General features: G+C 33.3%; 2 pseudogenes; both read right to left on the bottom strand.

Annotated features, from left to right (window-relative positions):
- Window positions 1–1,670: 1,670 nt before the first annotated feature.
- Window positions 1,671–12,726, bottom strand: LOC143562861 (mannan endo-1,4-beta-mannosidase 5-like; annotated as a pseudogene).
- A 4,197-nt stretch (window positions 12,727–16,923) lies between these two features.
- Window positions 16,924–18,823, bottom strand: LOC143562860 (mannan endo-1,4-beta-mannosidase 5-like; annotated as a pseudogene).
- Window positions 18,824–24,254: the final 5,431 nt, after the last annotated feature.

The following is a 24,254-nucleotide window of genomic DNA, read 5'->3' as shown; positions in this document are numbered from 1 at the left end:
GCTAATTAGGGTCTCGTTTAGCTTTCCTAAAATAGTATATTTTTAATTTGGTAAAACAGTCGGAATGATTCCCTTGGACCCGGGACTTTGGCTCCCGCATCACCTATACTTCATACATATATATGAACGTAATCAGATCATATAATTAATAAAATACAAAAGTAAATTATGTACAGAAGTAACAGAATCCAAAATCTGACGCTCCTGTTATTTGCTTGTCCCATAAATTATTTATTTATTTATTTTCTTCATTATATTAACCACCATGCATGTTCACGTCTCAATTCCTGCTCTCTTCCAATATCTTTTACTTCTATATTTAGTAAACTTCTTTATCTAAAATCGATTATAAATACTTTCGTATCCCAACAATATCTCATACGTACATGAGTATAAGCTAATAATATCATGTAAAGAGTTTAGCGGTTTGGTATTAAAATATTGGTTTTAAACTTTTAATGGATGCAAGTACTCCTGCATGAATGCTTTATTATTAGTGTTTTTATATTTTCTGCAACTGTTATTGCAATTAGTTTTCAACCGTTTTCAGTTTTTTGATAAGTGGTGACAGTTTTGTGACCAGAATTTATTTTCATTTTTTATTAATATATATAAACTGTGACCATTTTTGTCGAATCATTTTTAGTAGCTAGGTTTGCGACCATATATTTTACTTGATTAAACCTTGAATAAAAATGAATTGACAGATCAATTTAAACAACCACAAACTTGAAGAAATACAGCCACTAATCGAAACAACAAATATAATAGTGAATAACATACCTAATTGGAAATAAAAAACTTCGGTGAACCATTAGTCGCTTTTTTCCTGTCAGCAAGGTTTGTTATCGAACAAGAAACCGTCTATATAGGAGCACATCGGCTCTTATACCAAGTTATAAACATGTAATTCAAGGTTTTTTTTTATTATCAATAATCAAAACTAAAACCATGTACACGAATTATAAGATGAAGAAGACAAATGAGATAAAACCCTGAGAAATTATTGCAATAATAACAAAATATGAAATCACAAACAAATCATCAGGAGCCAGTAGTGAATGAAGCGTGGCTTGAAGATGAATACCAAAATGTTGACGAAGAGATTGAGTTAGACGTACCCATAAGCCCTCACTTATAAGCCCATCCATGAGCCAAGACACAAGATCATCCACAAGCCCATAAACCAAATAAAAGACATAATTACATGGATGTATACTTTTAACATGTTGAATTGGGAATTTTACATTTCATTCGTGAATTATGCTATATTTTATTGTCCAGATAAATACGGGTTTTTGATGAACTTCGATAGCTTAATTACATGTTTTTGTTTGAATGATATGCGTTCATATTTTGAACTAATGTTCTGATCGATAGCTAAATCTAATCCAACTTCTAACAATATTATTAAAAGAATGCATATGCCCAAGACCTATTATCCACATGTCATTCAACTAGACCTTCTACATAGAATGCCCAAGACCTATTATCCAAATGTCATTCAATTAGGTCCTCCATATAAGATGCAAAGTTTTCAATTTAACAAATTTCACTTCATTATCTATTTTGGTAATGAAATATAAAATATGATGATGGAAATCGAACTCAATGCCAAGTATACAATTGTAAGGAAAAAAATTCATAAGTGAATCTTGATCAACAGAATATCAAGGACCTCCCTTCCTCAATCCTTTTCGATGACGAAGATTTGCCACAGATGAAGGGCCACTAACTCGGTCAGACTCAACTTCACGAGCATGATTTATAGCAACATGATTTTGTGGTCCATTAATTAACAAGTGTGATAGAGTGCCCATGGCATGAGATTGCTGCGAAATGATGCCATTAGTGGACGGATTTTCTGACATTATAATTCCGTATCCATCATCATAGGAACTCATCCCGTCCGCCAAAAGCTGCCACACTAAACCACCACCAACTGTCCCTCCACTCTTTGCCTTCATATAAATATTTCTATAAACGGCATTCATGTACGAATCTCTTTTGTTAATGTTGATGTTATAATCTGGATCTTTGCTTGCTTTTCCAAACTCGGCTATCACCAATGGCTTCTTCAGAATAATCGACTTGGCAACGAGGCTCGTTGATGAGTTCCCATGCCATGATTGTAGTGTCATCACTATAAGGGATTTTAGTGATTGTATTGATTCTTGTAATAACTCTCTGCAGTCATAATTGTATATATAAGTCACTACAAAAACATAATTGGATATTTCAATAAACATAAACTTTAATTTTGTTCTTACTTCAACATGGTTCTTGTAATACCCTTTGACTATAGGGTTTGTGTAGAAATCATCATCGCTAATGTTCTGAACACCCGAGCTTCTAGCCCAATCAACATATTGCGGTCTCCCTCCTAAGTCTTTGTAATTGTTAACAAAACTCAATATCAATCAAAGACCATATTTTCTTGCTTCTGCGACAACGAAATCCAATCCCTGTATATAAATTAAAATCCACGTCTTTCATTAGTAAAAATTAACTATGATAACTATGATTGTATAAAAGTCTTTCATTAGTAAAAAAGTCTTTCTATACTATGCTAACAAAATAAAAGATGATCGGTACCTGAAATGCTCGTTCATTGTATACTCCTGCCTCCTGGTGAAATTTGTAAAGCTTTATCATCAGCACCATCTGTGAAAGCCCAAGTACAACACACCGAAAGACCAGCATCTGCAGCATCATGTAGGACTTGGCTTACTTTGTTCCTCTCACTCGGATAGGTGGCTACGTATATATTTTGGTCAACTAAAGTGTGTTCGGGCCAAAACGAGCATAACACACTTTAAATAACTCAAAAATATGCAAGTTTTGGTTCAAATGGGTCAAAATTACCCATTTCTACCAAAACTTATATATTTTGGTCAATTAAATTGTGTTCGGGCCAAAATGAGCATGTATTACGTTAATTTTTTTAGGAACGACTTAAAACGGAAAGAACAAGAATTGATGATGGATCGGATGATTATTGCGATTCACAAGTTTTTCTAAATGTTTTCGGTGAATCGCGTGGGCTTCTACGGGGAATTGGACGAATTGCAAGAAAGGCGGCACCACCTGTTGCACCTAAATTTGGATCTTCCTCCGGACCATCACAACAAGATTGGCAAGAAAGTTTAAAAGCCGAACTTCAACAACAACAACAAAGTCAAATGCAATAGATGTTTGCAAAAATGTCACAAGAGTTTGACAAAAAACTTGAAGATGCCAAGAAACAATGGCAACATCGACCTTATGAAAGCGAAGATGAAAGTGACGATTAAACAAGGACAATGGCATTTTAGTTGTGTTTCATTTGGATAACTCTTTTTTTTGTTTTTGAACAAATTGACGGGTCGAATGTCGTATGTTTGGTATGTTTGATGTTGGATACTTTAAGTTTATTAATTGTGTATTATGGATTTTGATTTTGGTGTTTTGGAATTAGCTGAAAAACAGGTCGAAATCTGGAAAACAGCGGAAAAAATACAGCTGAATGAAATAATTTTAAGCTCTATCCCGACATGTTGTCGGGATGTTGTCGGGATAGACAACATGTTGTCGGGATAGAGTTTGATATTATTTTATTCGTTAATATATACCGACGAAATGTTGTCGGTATAGAGTTTATTATTATTTTATTCATTTTACTATTCCGACTACATGTTGTCGGGATAAGATTTTAATATTTTATTAAAATATTTTTTTATCTTTTTATTAAAGAATAAAACATTTTCTTAAAAATGTTTTTTGTAATATTTATCCCAACGACATGTAGTGGGGAAAGAGTTTATGTTCTTTTCGGGACGAAGCTATGACGACAACACTTTTCCCGACTATTTATCGTCGGGATAGAAATTTTAGAGTTATACCAACTACCTGTTGTCGGGAAAAGTTCAGAAATAGTTGTCGGGATAGGTCTGATTTGTTGTAGTGTATACATTCATCATCCAGTACGTATTAAATCCATTGAATAGAAAAGGCGTTCCATTGATAACAAAGTTAGCTTCATTAATTTGAACAAAGCCAGATTCTTCAGCCATAATAACTGTAGCTTCACTATACATGAACCAAAAAGAGACAAGTACAGAATGATTGCATGAAAAATAATACTACGTGAAAGATGACTAGAGGTTGCCATTGTTGGTGAAGGATTTGATTTGAATGCATGAGATGCTGTGAAAGATGGTATTTATAATCAATTTCCGATAAGGAAAGTTTTCTAATTATAGCTTAAAATAGATGTGAATATATAAGCACAATGTTTCCACCGTCGTCCTCGTTCATTAAAAAAACCTCGGTTTTGTGTCGTTTCAGGTTCGATTTTTTTGTTTTTTTTTCAGTTCGGTTTTGCTTTTTTTCATTTCGGTCGGTTTCGGTGTCAATGGTTTTGGTTTCGATATCTCGGTTTCGATTCGGTTTCGTGGGTTTTGTTTAAAATAAAATTGGATGGAGCTTGTTTTATTCCATTCTAACCCATAAACAAACTCATTCTAACCCATAATCAAAAGTCACTAGTATTTCCCCAACCCATCTTGACCTCATTGGAAAATTCTTTTGACCCATCAATACATGGGTCGATTTGTGTTTAATTCAATTTCAAACGTGTTAGATAAAATAATATAGCTAGAATGGAAAGTGCAACCCTGACTTGACCCGGGCAATTTCAAAGCATTATACCAATGGCAAATTTCTGCCCGCACATTGTTGACCCGTTACAAAACCCTCCCACTTATCCACCAACAACGATGGATAAATGACCAATAAAAAGATGCATTTGAGTTCATTTCAATCTTAATTCACGAATTATGAGCATTCAAACATAAGTGGAACTCGAACAATTATGTATGTGCTGCAGTCGGCATTTGAGGGTGAACAAACCACGGAACGTAAACCTAAGTTCTTCATAAAAGACAACCCGAATAATTCAACTTTGTTTATTGGTTGACATGATTTTATTCAAGTTTAGGAAAGTTTAGGAAGGTATTATACATCAAGATACCTATTATCTAGAACTTACACAGCCCAAATTGAACAAAATTTATTATGTTGTTGAGCAAAAACTTAAAATCATGTCTTATAATAATATACCTATGAGGAACCTCACTGAAAGTTTGGTTAAAAAATTCATGCATAATACCTTGCGTACGTGAAGTAGTAGTACAGAAAGCACACCAGCTTCAACTGTCTAACTGGTAAACACCTACAAAAAACAAAAACAAGCTTATAAAGATAGAAACCAAAAGAACAAAACTGTAGTAGAACAGACAAATCCCCGATTTCTAAAGATTAAATAGGTGCATAATTAAACTGCAACTCGAATTAATATCACAAATTGTTGGTTCGGGACCGGGTTTGACATACACTTATATGTTAACAGTTGTTTCAAAACCCTTACTTCATTCCATGTCAAATACTTACACAGCTGTTTCGAACGAAGTCTATTTGACAAACGGAGGAGTGAAACGAAGCAGAGTCAGGCGTGCGTACAACCGGATTGTACTCGCATAGATATTGCTTTTATCTACACACAATTATTATTATGTTTTATATAAACCAAAAAATTGTGGTTTAAAAGACTTTCTTGTTAACTTTTTGGTTGTAAAACTTAAGTTTCACCATTTATGAATTATTATACAAGTTCTTTGATATTTGGGCATATGGAAACCATCAAGGAACATACTGTGAGATGGAAACCGAACCAAACCGAACTAAACCGATTTTTACTCGCTTAAGACACACAAGTGTGTTTTTCGCTATCAAGACTTGTATATTTCTTTAAAAATCATTTATAAAATGATTTTAATTATTTTCTTAAGTATTTGGAATTGTTGAATCCAACTTGATCTCATAACATAGTTTGGACTGACAAAACTGAACACTCGCTTAACGTGCGTTGTTAGTTCTAAACAATAGAATTACATACTTGGTTAAGTCTTAATAAGTTTTTATGAGTTATCTCATAACATTTAATATCTTGGAAAGTTGACTTTGGGTTTGACCAATTAATAAGACCCGAACCAACAACCCGAACACTCGTTAAAACCCGTTTTAGTATCTTATCATTAAGGGACTTGCATTCTTGCATGTTTACCCACCTTATCATAGGTTGAGTAAATATTAAGGTTAGATACTTTAACCCGGTTTCGAGCAAACTTACATTTTTAAAGGGTTATTATTATAATTTCTTAAATAGTTACTTTTTAAACCTTAAACTTTAATTGTTTACATCTCTTATCTTTTATTTTAAAAGTTTCCTAAAACAACCCTTCTAATTCAAGGATTTTACTTTTGTTTAGGCCTTGCTCGTTAAACTCCGACCTACCGTTTTCCCGTCATTTCGATCAAGTTTTCTTTCTTGAATGTGAGTACTTTCATACCCCGTTTTCCATATTTCGTTTTGGGGTGACATTTCATACTTATTCAACTAAATGCTTTATACTTGAATCTAAACCCACAAACGCTATTGTATATTTTACTTAAATAATTGCTCGATTTGGTGTTCTATGATTATATGCCTATGTGTTTATCGCTTTCGATGGTGGAACTATAAAATCCTAGACTATTTGGCATCCCCTTATAGCAAGGTGTCATTAACGTAACACAATTAATGATAACTTTAAAATCCTAGACTATTTGGCATCCCCTTATAGCTAGATGTCGCTAACGTAATTCTATTAGCGATATCTATTTATCCAAGTTATTGCTTTTATTTATTGTTTCGTATACAAGTTTTGTGGCCTTTTAATTACTATATACTTATATGCTCAAACTTATTAATTGCTCACCAACCTTTGTGTTGACAAACTTTATTTTATGAAATGTTACAGGTTTGACTTTTGTTGACTCGGGGACTTGACAAAAAACATTACCAAGATTATTAGGATATTAGTAAAACGAACAATATAATTGTTTACTTGTATTCAATTTGTTTGTATGAACGAGATGTGTTGTTTATTGATTTTATGAACGAAAATGAATTGATTAAATATTGTCACTTTATATAGTGTCTTGGGTATTTGTCCAATCACGTTGCACCGCGGCATGTTCCGCCGCCTTTCGTCGGGGTGTGACAAGTGAAGATGGGTAAAGTTAACCCATCTTGATCCAAGTGAAATTTAAAATATAAAGGGTTTCAAAAACACCTAAAAATACAATAAAATTAATAAAAAATAATAAAAACATAATATATAAATCAAAAACGCAAAATGTAAACAAACTAAAATGTTTCCGCCGTCGTCCTCGTTCATTAAAAAAACCCGGTTTTGTGTCATTTCAGGTTCGATTTTTTTGGTTTTTTTTCAGTTCGGTTTTGCTTTTTTCATTTCGATCGATTTCAGTGTCAATGATTTCGGTTTCTATATCTCGGTTTCGTGGGTTTTGTTTAAAATAAAATTGGATGGGGCTTGTTTTAGTCCATTCTAACCCATATACAAACTCATTCTAACCCATAATCAAAAGTCACTAGTATTTCCCCAACAACGATAGATAAATGACCAATAAAAAGATGGATTTGAGTTCATTTCAATCTTAATTCACGAATTTATAAGCATTCAAACATAAGTGGCACTCGAACAATTATTTATGTGCTGCAGTGTGCATTTGAGGGTGAACAAACCACGGAACGTCAATCTAAGTTCTTCAAGAACAGTCGAGCCATTTAACTTGATATATAGACATAAAAGACAACCCGAACAATTCAACTTTGTTTATTTGTTGACATGATTTTATTTAAGTTTGGGAAGGTATTATACATCAAGATACGTATTATCTAGAACCTACACATCCCAAACTGAACAAAATTTATTATGTTGTTGAGCAAAAACTTAAAATCATGTCTTATAATAATATACCTATGAGGAATGGGAACCTCACTGAAAGTTTGGCTAAAAAATTAATGCATAATACCTTGCGTACGGGAAGTAGTAGTACATAAAGCACCCCAGCTTCAACTGTCTGACCGGTAAACACCAACAAAAAACAGAAATAATCTTATAAAGATAGAAACCAAAGGAACAAAACTGTAGTTGAGCATATAAATCCTCAATTTCTGAAGATTATATAGGTGCATAATTAAACTGCAACTCAAATTAATATCACAAATTGCTGGTTCGGGGCCGGGTTTGACATACACTGATATGTTTACGGCTGTTTCAAAACCCTTACTTCATTCCATGTCAAATACTTACATAGCTGTTTTGAACGAAGTCTGTTTAACAAACGGAGGAGTGAAACGAAGCAGAGTCAGGCGTACGTACAACCGGACTAGACTCGCATAGATATTGCTTTCATCTATACATTATTATTATGTTTTATATAAACCAAAAAGTCATGGTTTCTGTAATATCCCGAAAATTCTAGTCTAATATTTAATATAATACCTGCGTCGGGTAAATTATTTGAGTTAGTGGGATAATGATAATAATATAATAATAAAGCTTAAGGGGTAGCGGGCTTGGTTAATAGAATTAAAGATGGACCAAAAAGTAAAGATGGGCTTTAGGTCCATGGGCTTAAGGGAGTATAAAAACCCCTTAAACCCTAATCCTTTCCATTTTTATCTCTACACCATAGCCTACACCTTGATAAACACACACAAACACTATTCTCTAACCCGAGTCAAGATCCGAAGGCGAAAACCCGAGATTGTTGGTGCTGGAACATCGAGACGAACCAAAACAACATCAAGACTAAACCGTGCTCGTAAACCTACTCGTTTAAGGTACGTTTATATCAATAACTTATTCGTTTAAGTTCGGATTTAGCCTAGAAATCATAGACCTGTTTTAGTATGGTAAAAATGAATCCAACGAAGCTAAACTCACTGAAATTGATTACAGTTTGATAGGCTAATTGCTAGTATGAAGACCTGTAACATATATGCCTAAATCGCACCCATAAACATGTATATTTGGACGAATAAAGGGTTAGGGTTTGTAGGCGCTGCAATTTTGAATCCACCGATACCTAAATCGTGTTATTTGGTTAAGAAACGAAGGTTTAATTGCAGATCTAAGATATGTTGACTATATGATGTTCTTGACGATTTTGACTTTGACTTCTGAGCCAAAGTCTGGATAAGATGGGTGTAATACGTTAAGAGAAGATAACGAATTAATTAACCTAATTCGTTATGGCAAGGTAACGAATTAGTTCACCAATTCGTTATGCCCAAATAACGAATCAGTCTCCCCAGTTCGTTGTGATCAGATAACGAATCACGTGATTCGTTACCCACCCAATTCGTTAGGATAACGAATTAGGCCAGCGAACTAAGATAAGAACCAGACTAGCGAATCAGGTCATGAAAGATGACGAACTAGATTAACGAATCAACTTAAGAAGGATGACGAATCAGATCATATCTGATAACGAATTAGACTGTGATCTGATAACGAATTAGACTTAATTCGTTATAACGAATGAGATGGCGAATTTGATAATAATTTAAAATCCTAATAGAAAATGTGATAAGACAATTAATAGAAATAAATTTTTTCCAAGCTGACCTCGCAGCTCGACCCCAGCCAGGGGCTCTGCCCCTTGGACCCTGCTAGGGGCTGTCGCCCCTAGACCCCGCTGCCAGGGGCGCTGCCCGCGAACCCCCGTTCGTTGAGGGTAATAATTTAACCAGAAACGCGATATGAAAAGTGATAGTAATCAATACGCATAATTGTTATACAGCTAGCCGTGCACAGCCAAAGAAAGAAGTAACCGAGTTCAGGTGAGTTTCTAGCCCCATTCCTTGTTATGTTTCCGGGGCTGTGTGCATACTCGATGTGACCGTTAATACACTTACCTTAAATGGTAAGTGTATGTCATGTATGATATATGGGATAGATACGATTGATTGCTTGTCGATACGTGAACGATCTTCGGATGTTGCATGTATTGCCAAGAATAGTGATGATTGTCTCCTTATATGGATATTAAATGATAACTTATATATAGAGTTCCCTCTATGGATAATATATAGAGTGTTCCTTAAATGGAAAGCATAGTGTTCCTTTAATGGAAAGCCCAGTGTTCCTTTGATGGAAAACATAGTGTTCCTTCTATGGAAGTATATAGGATGTTCCTTCTATAGAGAATATATATATATATATATATATATATAGAGAGAGAGAGTGTCCTTTTATGGAGAATATAAATAGTAGGGGTAATAGTAATAGTTCTTTTAATAGATATTACGTGACGTTCCTCTTATGGATATTTATACAAGGTTAAGATATGTATGTATGTAAGATATGTGTATGTATTGTATGCCGCCTGATTAACTAAAACTCACTCAGCGTAGCTAACTTTTAGTATGCACGTAGGTGAATATGATTAAAGAGCTAGCATGAGGTTGGCACATGGCATGGATCGAACGGCTGACATTTGAAGATGGAAGAAATGATGTTTTAATATGATGATTTATGTTATGGTTTTAAAGAAAAGATTAAATGTTTTGTAATAAACGGTTAAAGTTTTATATTCTGCGAAAGTTTTAATAAACTCTGATTTGTAGAACTGTGTTTATGAGTAAATCCGACGTTAAAGTGAAGCACCGGGAACGGGGCCTTACAGTTTCTTAATCAAAGGCGTATAACAAGGGCTTTATTACTATACTAGGTATTTTGATTTGATTTGATTTGATTTGAAATTTTTGTTTTTTTCTAAATTAATATGCAATTATTACTTTATATCAAGGGAAATTGGCATGAATTTACATTCTCACTAAAAAAAAGTACATGAGAAGAAAAACTTCCAAGAATGTCGATTGTGAACACCGTCAGACCCCAACATTTTCTCTTTAACCTGACTTTTCTTTTACCCAGCCATAAAGCGCCACCTATCAGCATGCCAGTGACCACGGGTATGGAAGGCTTTTACCTTCGGTGGCTGCCGCCGTACCCACGACGACATTACCCGGATCGTCCTCTTTGGTGCCCTCATAATTGATTCTTCACACCCTTGTGGTACATGTTCTGCTCATTTGAAGACTGCTTGTGGTAATAGTGAGGGGGGGGGGGGGTAGTTACTAGTTAGGGTTTGATTATAATGGAGATTCTATACTCTGTAAGAGAAATTTGGGAAAGAAAAGTAGGTGAATGAATGAATTATTAACTATAAATAAATTTTTTATTTATATTATATTATAGTAAAGTTTGTATATAAAGTTTTTATCTGTTAAATGCATTTTTTATTTAATTATTTACTTCATTTTAACTTAATAAAGTAATTTAGGGAATAAAAGAGTTATAAAATAACTATTATTAGTTTTTTATAAACTATTAATAATTTAATTCTTCTAATGTAAATTTTTGTATAAAAAGTAATTATCTATATATAGAGTAAAGACGAAAGTCTAGAGGTGGCAATGTAAGTGTGTTATGTTGGATTTGGGTGATGGGTTAGAATGGCTATGGTCAAGATTAATTTTTAAAATGGAGGGTTAGGATGAGTATGGGTCAAGATGGGTAAAGTTAACCCATCTTGATTCAAGTGAATGTTAAAATACAAAGGTTTTCAAAAACTTAAAATGTAAATCAAAAACGCAAAATGTAAACAAACTAAAATGTTTCCGTCGTCGTCCTCATTCATTAAAAAAACCGGTTTTGTGTCATTTCAGGTTCGATTTTTTGGTTTTTATTTCAGTTCGGTTTTGCTTTTTTTTCATTTCGATCGGTTTCAGTGTCAATGATTTCGGTTTCGATATCTCGGTTTCGTGGGTTTTGTTTAAAATAAAATTGGATGGGGCTTGTTTTAGTCCATTCTAACCCATACATAAACTCATTTAACCCATGATCAAAAGTCACTAATATTTCACCAACCCATCTTGATCTCCTTAGAAAATTCTTTTGATCCATCAATACATGGGTCGGTTTGTGTTTAATTCAATCTAAAACGTGTCAGATAAAATAATATAGCTATAAAGGAAAGTGCCAACCTGACTTGACCCAAGCAATTTCAAAACATTATACCAATGACAAATTTATGCCCGCACATTGATGACCCGTTACACAACCCACCCACCCACCCACCCATCCACCAACAACGATATATAAATGACCAATAAAAGATGGATTTGAGTTCATTTCAATCTTGATTCACGAATTTATTAGCATTCAAACATAAGTGGCACTCGAACAATTATATATGTGCTGCAGTGTGCATTTGAGGGTGAACAAACCACGGAACGTAAATCTAAGTTCTTCAAGAACAGTCGAGCTATTTAACTCGATATATAGACATAAAAGACAACCCGAACAATTCAACTTTGTTTATTGGTTGACATGATTTTATTTAAGTTTGGGAAGGTATTATACATCAAGATACTTATTATGTAGAACTTACATAGCCCAAACTGAACAAAATTTATTATGTTGTTGAGCAAAAACTTAAAAATCATGTCTTATAATAACATAGGGAACCTTACTGAAAGTTTTGATAAAATATTAATGTATAATACCTTGAGTACGGGAAGTAGTAGTACAGAAAGCACACCAGCTTCAACTGTCTGGTCGGTAAACACCTACAAAAAACAGAAATAAGCTTATAAATATAGAAACCAAACGAACAAAACTGTAGTAGAACAGATAAATCCCCGATTTCTGAAGATTATATAGGTGCATAATTAAACTGCAACTCAAATTAATATCACAAATTGTTGGTTCGGGGCCGGGTTTGACATACACTGATATGTTTACGGCTGTTTCAAAACCCATACCTCATTCCATGTCAAATACTTACACAGCTGTTTCGAACGACAAACGGAGGAGTGAAATGAAGCAGATTCAGGCGTACGTACCACCGGACTAGACTCACATAGATATTGCTTTCATCTATACATTATAATTATGTTTTATATAAACCAAAAAGTCGTGGTTTCTTAATCAAAGGCGTATAACAAGGGCTTTATTACTATATTAGGTATTGTGATTTGATTTTATTTGAAATTGTTGTTTTTTTCTAAATTAATATGCAATTATTACTTTATATCAAGAGAAACTAACATGAGTGTACATTCTCACTAAACAAAAGTAATGGTGAGGGGGGTAGTTATTAGTTAAGGTTTGATTATAATGGAGATTGTATACTCTGCGACAGAAATTTGGGGAAGAAAAGTAGGTGAATGAATGAATGAATTATTAACTATAAATAAATTTTTTATATATATTATATTATAGTAAAGTTTCCTATATAAAGTTTTTATCTGTTAAATGCTTTTTTTATCTAATTATTTATTTCATTTTAACTTAATAAAGTAATTTAGGGACTAAAAGAGTTTTAAAATAACTATTATTAGTTTTTATAAACTATTAAAAGTTTAATTCTTTTAATGTAAATGTTTGTATAAAAAGTAATTATCTATATATAGAGTAAAGACAAAAGTCTAGAGGTGGTAATATGAGTGGTTTGTGTTGGATTTGGGTGATGGGTTAGAATGACTATAGTCAGGACTGATTTTTAAAATGGAGGTTTAGGATGAGTATGAGTCAAGATGGGTGAAGTTAACCCATTTTGATCCAAGTGAAGGTTAAAAAACCAAAGGTTTCAAAAACCCATAAAAATTCAAAAAACAATAATAACTTAAAACATAAATCAAAAACGCAAAATGTAGAAAAACTAAAATGTTTCCGTCGCCATCCTCGTTCATTAAAAAAACCCGGTTTTGTATCATTTCGGTTTGATTTTTTTGGTTTTTTTTTCAGTTCGGTTTTGCTTTTTTCATTTTGATCGGTTTCGGTGTCAATGATGTCGGTTTCGATTCGGTTTCGTGGGTTTTGTTTAAAATAAAATTTGATGGAGCTTGTTTTAGTCATTCTAACCCATAAACAAACTCATTCTAACCCATAATCAAAAGTCACTAATATTTCCCCCAATCCATTTTGACTTCTTTGGAAAATTCTTTTGATCTATCCTAACCCATTCAAATTTTTAAAGTATCCATATTGACCCAAAGCAATCCATTTGGGTTTGTTTTGCCACCCTAAGACGAAACTCATGTGCTTTGAAGGATTCGAACTCAATTTTGTGGGTGACAAGGTGACAGAAGACGGTTGATCAGATATAAAATCTAAAAAATCATAATGAAATAGACATGTATAAATTTTTATATACAATTGAGAGAAATTAGTGATGGAAAATTATAAGAATTTAAGGACCAAGATCCGTTAAGGTATAAAAAATTAAATATATTGTTTTTGCAAGAATACCAACCCATATATGTGCTTTTGAGGTGAACTTTAAATTGTTCATATGAACTATGATTACTAGTTATCCTCCTATTATCACCTTTGTTTTAGTATTTACAATTAGTAATTATAAATTAATTTATTCAAGTATTATCTTTTTTCATAACCACAGACTAATCGGGCATGTTGTGACAATATGACGTGTTTAGTTACTCAAATATCGCAAAAGGATTGAACTATAAAATTATATGAAAATCTTATTTATATAAAAACTAGTTTTTATCCCCCGTATTACGGGGGTTGTTTTATATTATTTGTTCTAATATTTATTTTTTTTAATGTATATTTTTTTATAGTTTGGTGATAAATTATTTCACAAATAAATGAGATGTTATAACCTGATTTAAAAGCTATATGGTTTTGATAAGACCTAAGACCCGTTTATTTCTTTTACAATAAAATTGGTTTTTTAATTATAAATAATATTTATGAAAGTTTAATAATATACTTATGGTTTGATGAGACCCAAGACCCGTGTATTTTTTTTACTATAAAATTGGTTTCTTAATATAAGTAATATATATATATATATATATCTTTTTTAAAATAAATAAGATATTATTTTTTAGTATATCCTATTTTATAGGATTTTTAAATCAATAATTTGGTGATAATTATTTTTAATTTAATAAGATGTTATAACCTTTTTAAGGAATATCTGAGTTTGGTAAGACCCATACCCATGAATTCGGATCAAATGCATGAGAAGTCTCCATTTAAAAATCAATCAAATCTTGTGACTCCAAAAAAAAGGGGAACGACACATAAAATTTTTATGTTTTCTTTCATATAGATTCCTAATTAATGTAGTTTATTTAATTATATTGAATACATAAAGGTGCCGTTTGTTAGTTAACCGGTAAGTCACTAGTTGAGAAGTGAAACGTGAGTGGAGGAAAAGCATAAACTTCTTTTGCTTTTATATATCTTTAAATATAGAAAAAAAATGGATGACATACGAATTGTAGAGTTTTCCAAATAATATGGGAGATGTATTATGCCACAATTTGCATGCTAGGTACGACTTTTCAACTTGTGCATTTGTTAACCGCCACATATCAATGACTATTATTAGAAAATGTAAGAATGAGATTTTCATTCCAAAAAGCTGTGAAGCTAAACATACCAAGAAATGAAATTCAATTTCCATTGAATCGCAAACCAAAATCGCCATAACATTTTTTTTTTCATCCGGGGTGTAATCTAGGCTTTAGATCATTCAAGTTAACAAATGCACATGTGAAAGAGACAAAGCGTACCATAATATACAAATTCACTCATAATACATCTCCCATATTATTTGGAAAAGTCGACAATGCATGTACATGTGTCATTCATTTTCATAAGTTTCTGTTAGAAATTAAAAAAAAAAAAAAGAAAACTAAATAAGTTTATGCATTTCCTCAACCCATATTTCAGTTTCAACCAAACGTACCGATTAACTAACAAACGTCCCCTTTATGTATTCTTTTATTTTTTTACAACAAATTCATAAACCTACACTACACTAATATTACACGTCTTTGATCAGGTTTGAACCTGAAAGCATGGAACCTCCTCTTTAAGAAGCATGGAACCTCCTCTTTAAGAAGCATATGTCTCTACCAAAATGACTAATCCCTTTATGTATTCAATTTAATCAATTAAAATATGTTAATTAGTATTTATGATAAAATATATAATTTATTTGGGGTTATTATACATTGAAGATTTATTAAACATGAAGTTAATAGATTTGATAGATGTTCACCCTGAGCAGTATTTTGAGCCATCGAACAGGAAAAGGATTCGCAACAATAATCTAGATCGGGATCATGAAGAATTCCGTTTTAAACCAATTTGATAGCCCAAACTTCTTTTGTGACACTTAAGTGAATAAAATTGTCATCTTCGGGCACTAATTATCGACTACAGATAGCACAATGACGGGAGGTAATATCCGCAACGACGGATCTTTTCACGGGTCAGACCAGGACGCAGCACACCCAGTATTTTCGCTCAGTAGTGTATTTTTTTGCGAAAAAGTTACAATAAAATACATTATAATCATTGAGTCCGGCCTAGCTAGAGTATTTGTGCAGAAAATTTTTTTGCTGAAGTTTTAATTCATACCTGTATCAGAAGAGTTAAAATAGCTTAAAGGTCGCCTTGGCTGAGTTATTCTTTGTTGTTAGGTACTCAATTCTTTCCCTCGTATCTTGTCTTTGTTAATTTAAAAAATTGATTTTCTATATGTAAGATAGGTAATTTAAATTATTAAATTTAGAGTTTTTATTGTTTGACTCAAGCATAAGTACTACATGCATTGCATACCCTAAACTTAGAAGTAGGAAATTTTTTTATTCCATTACTTTCGGCCCTGTTTAATTAAATGTTCAAGATCAACCATTGAATATCCAAGTCTCCTATAACATGCTTGATTTAGTCTGTTGCCGACTCAAAACAAAGATAATCATAATACCTTCGTTTCTTTTTCAAAAGGCAAGTACCTAGAATTATATAAATAAAGAGAAAAACTAGATGATACAAGGTTTACAATTTAAAAGCCAATATTATATATAGATCAATCTTTCCTATTAAGATAACCAAACTTCCGGGCTAGATGCATGATACGAATTAAAACACAATTGTAATGAAAAAAATATCATAAGTGAATTTTGATCGGCAGACTCTATCAAGGACCAGCCTTTCTCAAGCCTTTTCTATGACGAAGGTTTGCCACAGATGAAGGACCTCTAGCTTGATCAAACTTAATTTCAGGGGCATGATCTCCATTTGTTAACAAGTGTGATAGAGTGCCCATGGCATGAGATTGCTGCAAGATGATGCCATCAGTGGACGGGTTTTCCAACAAGATAATTCCATATCCATCATCGTAGGAGCTCATCCCGTTCGCCAAAAGCTGCCACACTAAACCACCACCAACCGTACCTCCACTCTTTGCCTCCATATAAATGTTCCTATAAACGGCATTCATGTACGAGTCTCTTTTGTTAATGTTGATGTTATAATCTGGATCTTTGCTTGCCTTTCCAAACTCGGCTATCACCAATGGCTTCTTCAGGACAGTTCTTGAATCTTCGTAGTGACTTGACATCCATTGTTGCATAAATGCCATTTGCAAATCCTCACTTTGTGCAGACAACCTACAGTTGAGTAAGACATAAGGTCAATTTACCCTTATGCAATTGCATATATGGAGAATTAGTTAAGTGTCATGTGTACTTATTAATATTTACCATTGATCTGGATAGGCATGTATGGTGGCGAAATCGATCTCCTTAACAAGATTGCTGCTGATGAAATCAGTTCCAACTTGGTACCCGGGGTTCATTTTTTTTCGTTCGGGCATTGTATCTCCATAAAACCCTTCCATCCCAACCTCCAACAAATGATGTTGATCCAGTGATTTAACAAACACAGCCATTTCTTGAACCCAATCCTAAACAAAAACATAAGTTCAGATTCATATATTGATTCTTCGTACGTATTTAACCATTCATGCAACTAAAATAACTACAATATTCACTCACATTAACCATTCATCCCGAGTAATCTACTTGGCAACGGGGCTCGTTTATGAGTTCCCATGCCATGATTGTAGCGTCTTCACTGTAAGGGATTTTAGTGATCGTATTGATTCTTGTAATAACTCTCTGCAGTCATAATTGTATATATAAGTCACTACAAAAACATATTTGGCTCTTTCATTAGACATATAAACTTTAATTTTGTTCTTACTTCAACATGGTTCTTGTAATCCCTTTGACTATAGGGCTTGTGTAGAAATCATCATCACTAATGTTCTGAACACCCGAGCTTCTAGCCCAATCAACATATTGCGGTCTCCCTCCGAAGTCTTTGTAGTTGTTAACAAAACTTAATATCAACCGAACACCGTATTTTCTTGCTTCCGAGACAACGAAATCCAATCCCTGTGTATAAATTAAGAACCACATCTTTCGTTAGTAAAAAAAGTCTTTCTATACTAATATTATGCTAACAAAATAAAAGATGATCGGTACCTGAAATGCACGTTCATTGTACACTCCTGGTGAAATTTGTAAAGCTTTATCATCAGCACCATCAGCGAAAGCCCATGTGCGACACACCGAAAGACCAGCATCTGCAGCGTCGTGTAGGACTTGGCTTACTTTGTTCCTCTCACTCGGATCAGTGGCTACATTCATCATCCAATACGCATTAAACCCATTGAATAGAAAAGGCGTTCCGTTGATAGCAAAGTTAGCTCCATTGATTTGAACAAAGCTAGCTTCTTCACCCACGTTAACTTTGGCTTCACAGATGCACGAACCAAAAAGAGACAAGCATAGAATAGAAGCAAGAACAATAACACTTTGTGAAAGATGGCTAGCTTTGATGTGAGTAGCCATTGTTGTTGTTGGTGTAGGATTTGAATGCATGAGATATTCGGAAACGATGGTATTTATAATTGGTTTTGGATAAGGAAGTTTGCTAAATATAGAAGTAAAATTAATTAATATATTAGATTTTAGAAGAAACTGAAGAGAGCACCAATTGAGCCGTATTTTGCTTGAAGATGGCCACTATGGTGGTTATTATAAAAATATATATACATAACTTATGGGACACTCAAATAACCAACAGAGGGTTATGGAGGTTAGATTTTGGATTTTGTAAGTTAACTCAGATGTGAAGTTTAATATTAGTTTGGTTTGATAAAACCAAACTCGTGTGCTTTGAAAGATTCGAAATTAATTTGTTAGATAAAAAGGGTGACAGAAGACTATTATTGATAAGGTATAAAATGCATAGATCAATCTTAATGAAATTGACACATATAATACTTTTTATACAACGTAGAGAAATTAGTGACGGAAAATTATAGAGGATTGTTGAGTAGTATTACGTATATGTTTGCCTAGAGTATATGTTGATATGTAGCGTAACTGTATATTAGCGTATATGTGCATAATCTAGCGTGTATGTTTAGCCTATAAATACTTGCTTTGTAATCACATTTACACGGGAATGAGAATCATGATTTGAATCTTACAAGAATCAAGAACCAGGATCTATCCAGGCATGAAGCGTTAAATGATTGGTCAGATTGATAAACGCATATAAAGTAGAACTAAATTCTCTCACGAAAATAGAGTAGTATACATGAATGTTTTTGCAAGAAGACCAACCCTCATATGTACTTTTGAGGTGAACTTAACTATTAATTAAGTTCATATGAACTAGGATTACCAGTTATCCTCATATTATCACCTTTATATCAGTTTATACAATTTGTGGGTATGAAATTAATTTACTAAAATATTATCTTTGTTATCGGGCATTTGGTGACAAAAATGATGTTTTTAGTCACTTAAATGTCACAAAAGGAGTCGTTGCTAGTCTGGATTTCTGTTCAAGAGCTTATGTAAAACATGAAACCGGTTAACTATAATATGTATAATATATCTTATTTGTGTAATAATTATTAATTAATGTATTTTATTTGGTTATATCAAAGAAAATAAAGGGGTCGTTTGTTAGTTAATCTTTACGTTGTTAATTGAAAAGTGAAACATGAGCTGAGGAAATTAAAGCGTAAACTTATTTTGTTCTTTCATTTCTAAAAATTGAAAATGTATGACATATGAATTGTGGCGTTTTCCAAATAATATGGGAGATATGTTATGCCTCAATTTGCATGTTAGGTACGTTTCGACTTTCTCACTTGTGCAATTGTTAACCGCCAACTAGTAGGTTTTATAAAAATAAAATGGGTTCTAGGTGTCTAACAAAAGTGTTAATGGATTTTAGGTGTATTATATCTTAGATGAACGAACTGATCTAATGACATGTCAAATCAATAGTGACGTGTTAATTGAAGATTACTGGATCCGCATATGCACAAGTAAATTTCATTAAAATTTGAAAACCAATAGCACTTTAAACTTTTTTCTCTGTTTTTCTTTTCAGTGGCCGGGTATGCAATCTAGGCATTTCATCCAATTGTGTGGCAGTTATTAAATGCACAAGTGAAAAAAGGAAACGTACCCTAACATACAAATTCACCCATAATGCATCACCCATATTGTTTGGAAAACATGACAATGCGTCATTCATTTTCTACTTTTGAAATAAAAAATAAAAGCAAATAAGTTTATGCGTTTCTTCAATTCATCTAGCACTTTTCAATCAAACACACTACAAGAAAATACACATGTAGAGACCAAGTGCTTTTGGCCCGTACGGACGACATGTTGTCTCTATAGGACTCAAAAGGCTATAGGAATGTCATGTTGTTTTCACAAGTTTTGTCACTGGAGGCTCGTACCGACAGGTCCTTAGGTCGTCTCTATAGGTGTCGTCTCCAAAGATAAACTTTTAGTGACGACATGTCCTCCCAATAAGCATATAATAAAAAAAATATTTTCAGTCTATAAGAACGACATGTCGTCCCAATAGATTTGAAATAAATAAAAAAATAAAAATTCTGGTAATCTTGTAGAAAGGATATGTAGTCCCTATAAGTTTTATGTGAAAAAAATATTTTAACCTATAGAGACAACATGGCACGGCATGTCGTCTCCATGTCTTTCTTTTTTAAAAAAAAATAAAAATATATTTTATTTTAAAAAAAATAAAAATATAGGTGTTAAAAAATTAAAAAATATTTTTTTTTTCCAGTTTTTAAACCAGAAAATCTCAATAAATCAAACAAATTTAAACCTGTTAAAACACTACAAACCCAAATATAATAAATCACTTCAACCAAATAACATGTTATAATGGAAATAATATAATTTTCAGGTCAATAAAACTATATTAGATACACAATCAATATACAATATCATTTGTGGTTTATCTACAATGAGAAATAGAAATTGTGAAAACTATATAATGATATAGATTTATCACCCTTAAATAGCCCATTAGGCGTCTTGTATAATGCAACAAGAGTGGTGAAAGTTCAACTTCCATCTTCTGTCATTTCGTGCGCAATAACTTCCGCTTGCAGAAAATGAGTTTCTCTTGTTGGCAAGTGGGAATAGCATTTGAAGTTCAGCATACATCTGTTCAAAACAAACAAAATTCTATAATTCAACCAATATTGGGCAAAACTAACCTCTGTTTAAAAAGCTTCTTTGCAAAACTAACCTCTGCCTAAAATGCTTCTTTGGTTTAGTTTTCAGAGTTGTAAATGCATGGCCTGTAAATGTAGCATTGTTATAAATTCCAACTTCAAATAAGAATAATAATCAAATGAAAAGCTAAATTGTAGCTGTGTTCATACCTGAACAAATAAGAATGAAACAACTATAGGCAAAATGTATTTTGGGTCAACCCAAGTCTTATGCTAGAGAACTCTTTGCAATTTTGAACCTGCCCGAATTAAAAAACATAAAAGCAAATAAATGTTATAAAAGGGAAATTGAAAATCCAAAAAAAACATATCCTAACTAATAAGTTACAGTCAAACCTCAAATAGTATATTCTTAAAAAAAATAGTAAAAATTAAAACAATCACCTGAAATGTGTGATATAGCCTGATAGTAATGTGGAAAGTGTATCTCCGAAGAAGTTGTTCAATTTGATGATCATCGTCACGCTTACTATGGCACCTGTAGGACATAGATAAGTGAAGTATCAATAAAGTAACTAAAAAACATTGGCAATGAGTGTATTCAAAATGATAATGGTAAGATTTATATATACCACTCTAGAGGTCCTTTAGGATAATATTGTCTCAAAAACAAGTTATATGCACCATTATACAACACATCAATGTTATTATCAAAGCTTTAGCCTACAAACTAGCACTATCAATAATTTTATTCATATCACTAATAAGGTATTTGCATAACATTACAAATAATATGACACAAATTGAGCCACTTGCTACTTGATGTGTCAAACTGACTTGTGTTTCAACCAAAAGTGAAACCGAAACAATTAGAACATACAACTCTTAGGAGTAACAAATAGAAAATCACTTACTTCGGTTTCATCAAATGGTTGTATCATATACGGTATTTGACCCCATCAAAGCTGAAAAAGAAAACTAACACCGCCATCGCCAACACCTGACAAAATAAAAGTAATTTGGTCAAAACAAACCCGAAAACTGCAAAACTCTATAAAAATATTGAAAGAATTTAGGGCTCAACCCCTTGCAAACCCAATAAACCCCCATGGAATAATCAATCGCACAAAATTAGGGTTCAATAAGGTAAAAAAAAACTTAGGGTCTTCGAGATGTTGTAGAATAATCATACCTCGTGTACAAACTTCGAACATGGATGAGGGGAAAGATGGGCAGTTGGAGGTGAACGGAGAAACGCAGCTTAGCTAAGCAACTGGTGAGTTGAACGATTCACCCACGGAAGATACTAATTTCGAGCTCCGCAAGACAGAGGCGGTGGTGGATGACGGCGACAAGAGGTGAGGAATGGTGGTGAAGATGTGGGGGAAATGGGTTGAAAATGTGGGAGGGAAAAGAGATAAGGATGGATTTTTGGCGCTGATTTGGGTAAAACAAAAGGGGGAAATTCTGTAAATTTGATTTTTGGCCAGTCAACTCTATAGGGACAACATACTTGTCTCTACAGGTTAATTCATTTATTTCTTAAAACAATCCAACAAAAAGATAATTGTATTTTGAATTAAATCAGATAAGATTTTGTTCATGTTCAACCGTTAAGTTTATTCGGACAAATGGGCAGTTCATGAACACTTTATCGAACAAAATTTTGTGTTCGTGTTTATTCGTTAAGTAACTATTCATGTCAATTCATTATTTTTATAGACACATTCTAATAGACTCTAACAGACACAAACAAACATAACTATACACAAACGATGTAACCGGACCCATACACATACAAATCATCTACATGAACCTTATGCGAACTCTAACATAAATTTCATTGGTTTGTAAATCTTCATCATTTTCTATTCCATCATGACCACCAGTAACTTGAGACAAAGCTACCTCCTTGTTCACTTTATCCAACACGGTTTCCAAATCACAACCAGCAGATGATTCTAAGGTTGCCTTCAATTAATTCGACTGTGGCACTACTTCGCGACTTATCCACTAACAGGAGCCTACTTGAAACCATTCATCTAACAAGTTCAGTTTTGATTCGATGACGGCTGCATATTTTCGTAGAACCTCATCCATATTCACCTCCACATCCTAGATTCTATTTCTCTAACAACAAACATGTTTATTTGCTCGTTAGGTTGCTGATAGTCTTTCGCCATATGCCCTTTTCGTCAACAAATATTGCACCTATACGGAAGTCGCTTCGGTTGGTATCTTGATTATTTTCTCTGATCTATTTGTCCAATGAATCTTCTTTAGAGTTGTTATCTCGGCCCTTTATGTTTCGTTATTTCTTATCGGGCCGGCCACGTTTCTTGTTCCCCTAGTACATACCCCTGCCTTTCTCACCATTACAGTTCTGATTGTAATGGAACAGATCATTCTTCTTATACCTGATAGACAAGGTTTCGATCTCGGTTTTAATCGACACCCGACTAACTATTTTGGTGTAACATCCTGAAACTTTCACTCTACTTTTGCCAACTTTCAAAAGTTGAAGGACCAAAGATGTTTCCAAAATAATAAACCAACACGGCAACACCCAGATACGTACGACAAGAAAAGTACGAAAAACGAGAAAATAACAGTTGTCCGTTTGCATCGCAACAGATAAAACACGAGACCATCGTGATATGCGGTGGGTATGAAAATATCTAAAAAATAGGCGGTGTAGCACTACGCGATGAACCTACCCAAATGGGCAGTGTCACGCTTTTTGTCTCGTAAGGATATTTCAAACTATGTAATACTATGTTGGGTCTCCCACCCTTGGATAACTGTCACAAAGTTGCAATACTCTAGCCTTAAAAGTGGACGAGTATCAGCTTCATACGAGCATCACTAACTTGAGACTATGGATCGAGTTATCCAATATTGTGCCATAGATTCTTGACTTTGTGAAAGTATTTGAAATCAGG

Source organism: Bidens hawaiensis, unplaced genomic scaffold (genome assembly GCF_021521415.1).
Source record: "Bidens hawaiensis isolate Kalapana, Puna unplaced genomic scaffold, B.hawaiensis_p1.1 tig00021180_1, whole genome shotgun sequence".
Taxonomy (NCBI): domain Eukaryota; kingdom Viridiplantae; phylum Streptophyta; class Magnoliopsida; order Asterales; family Asteraceae; genus Bidens; species Bidens hawaiensis.
Note: the sequence above shows the minus strand (reverse complement) of the source record. Positions and strands in the feature narration are given on the sequence as shown.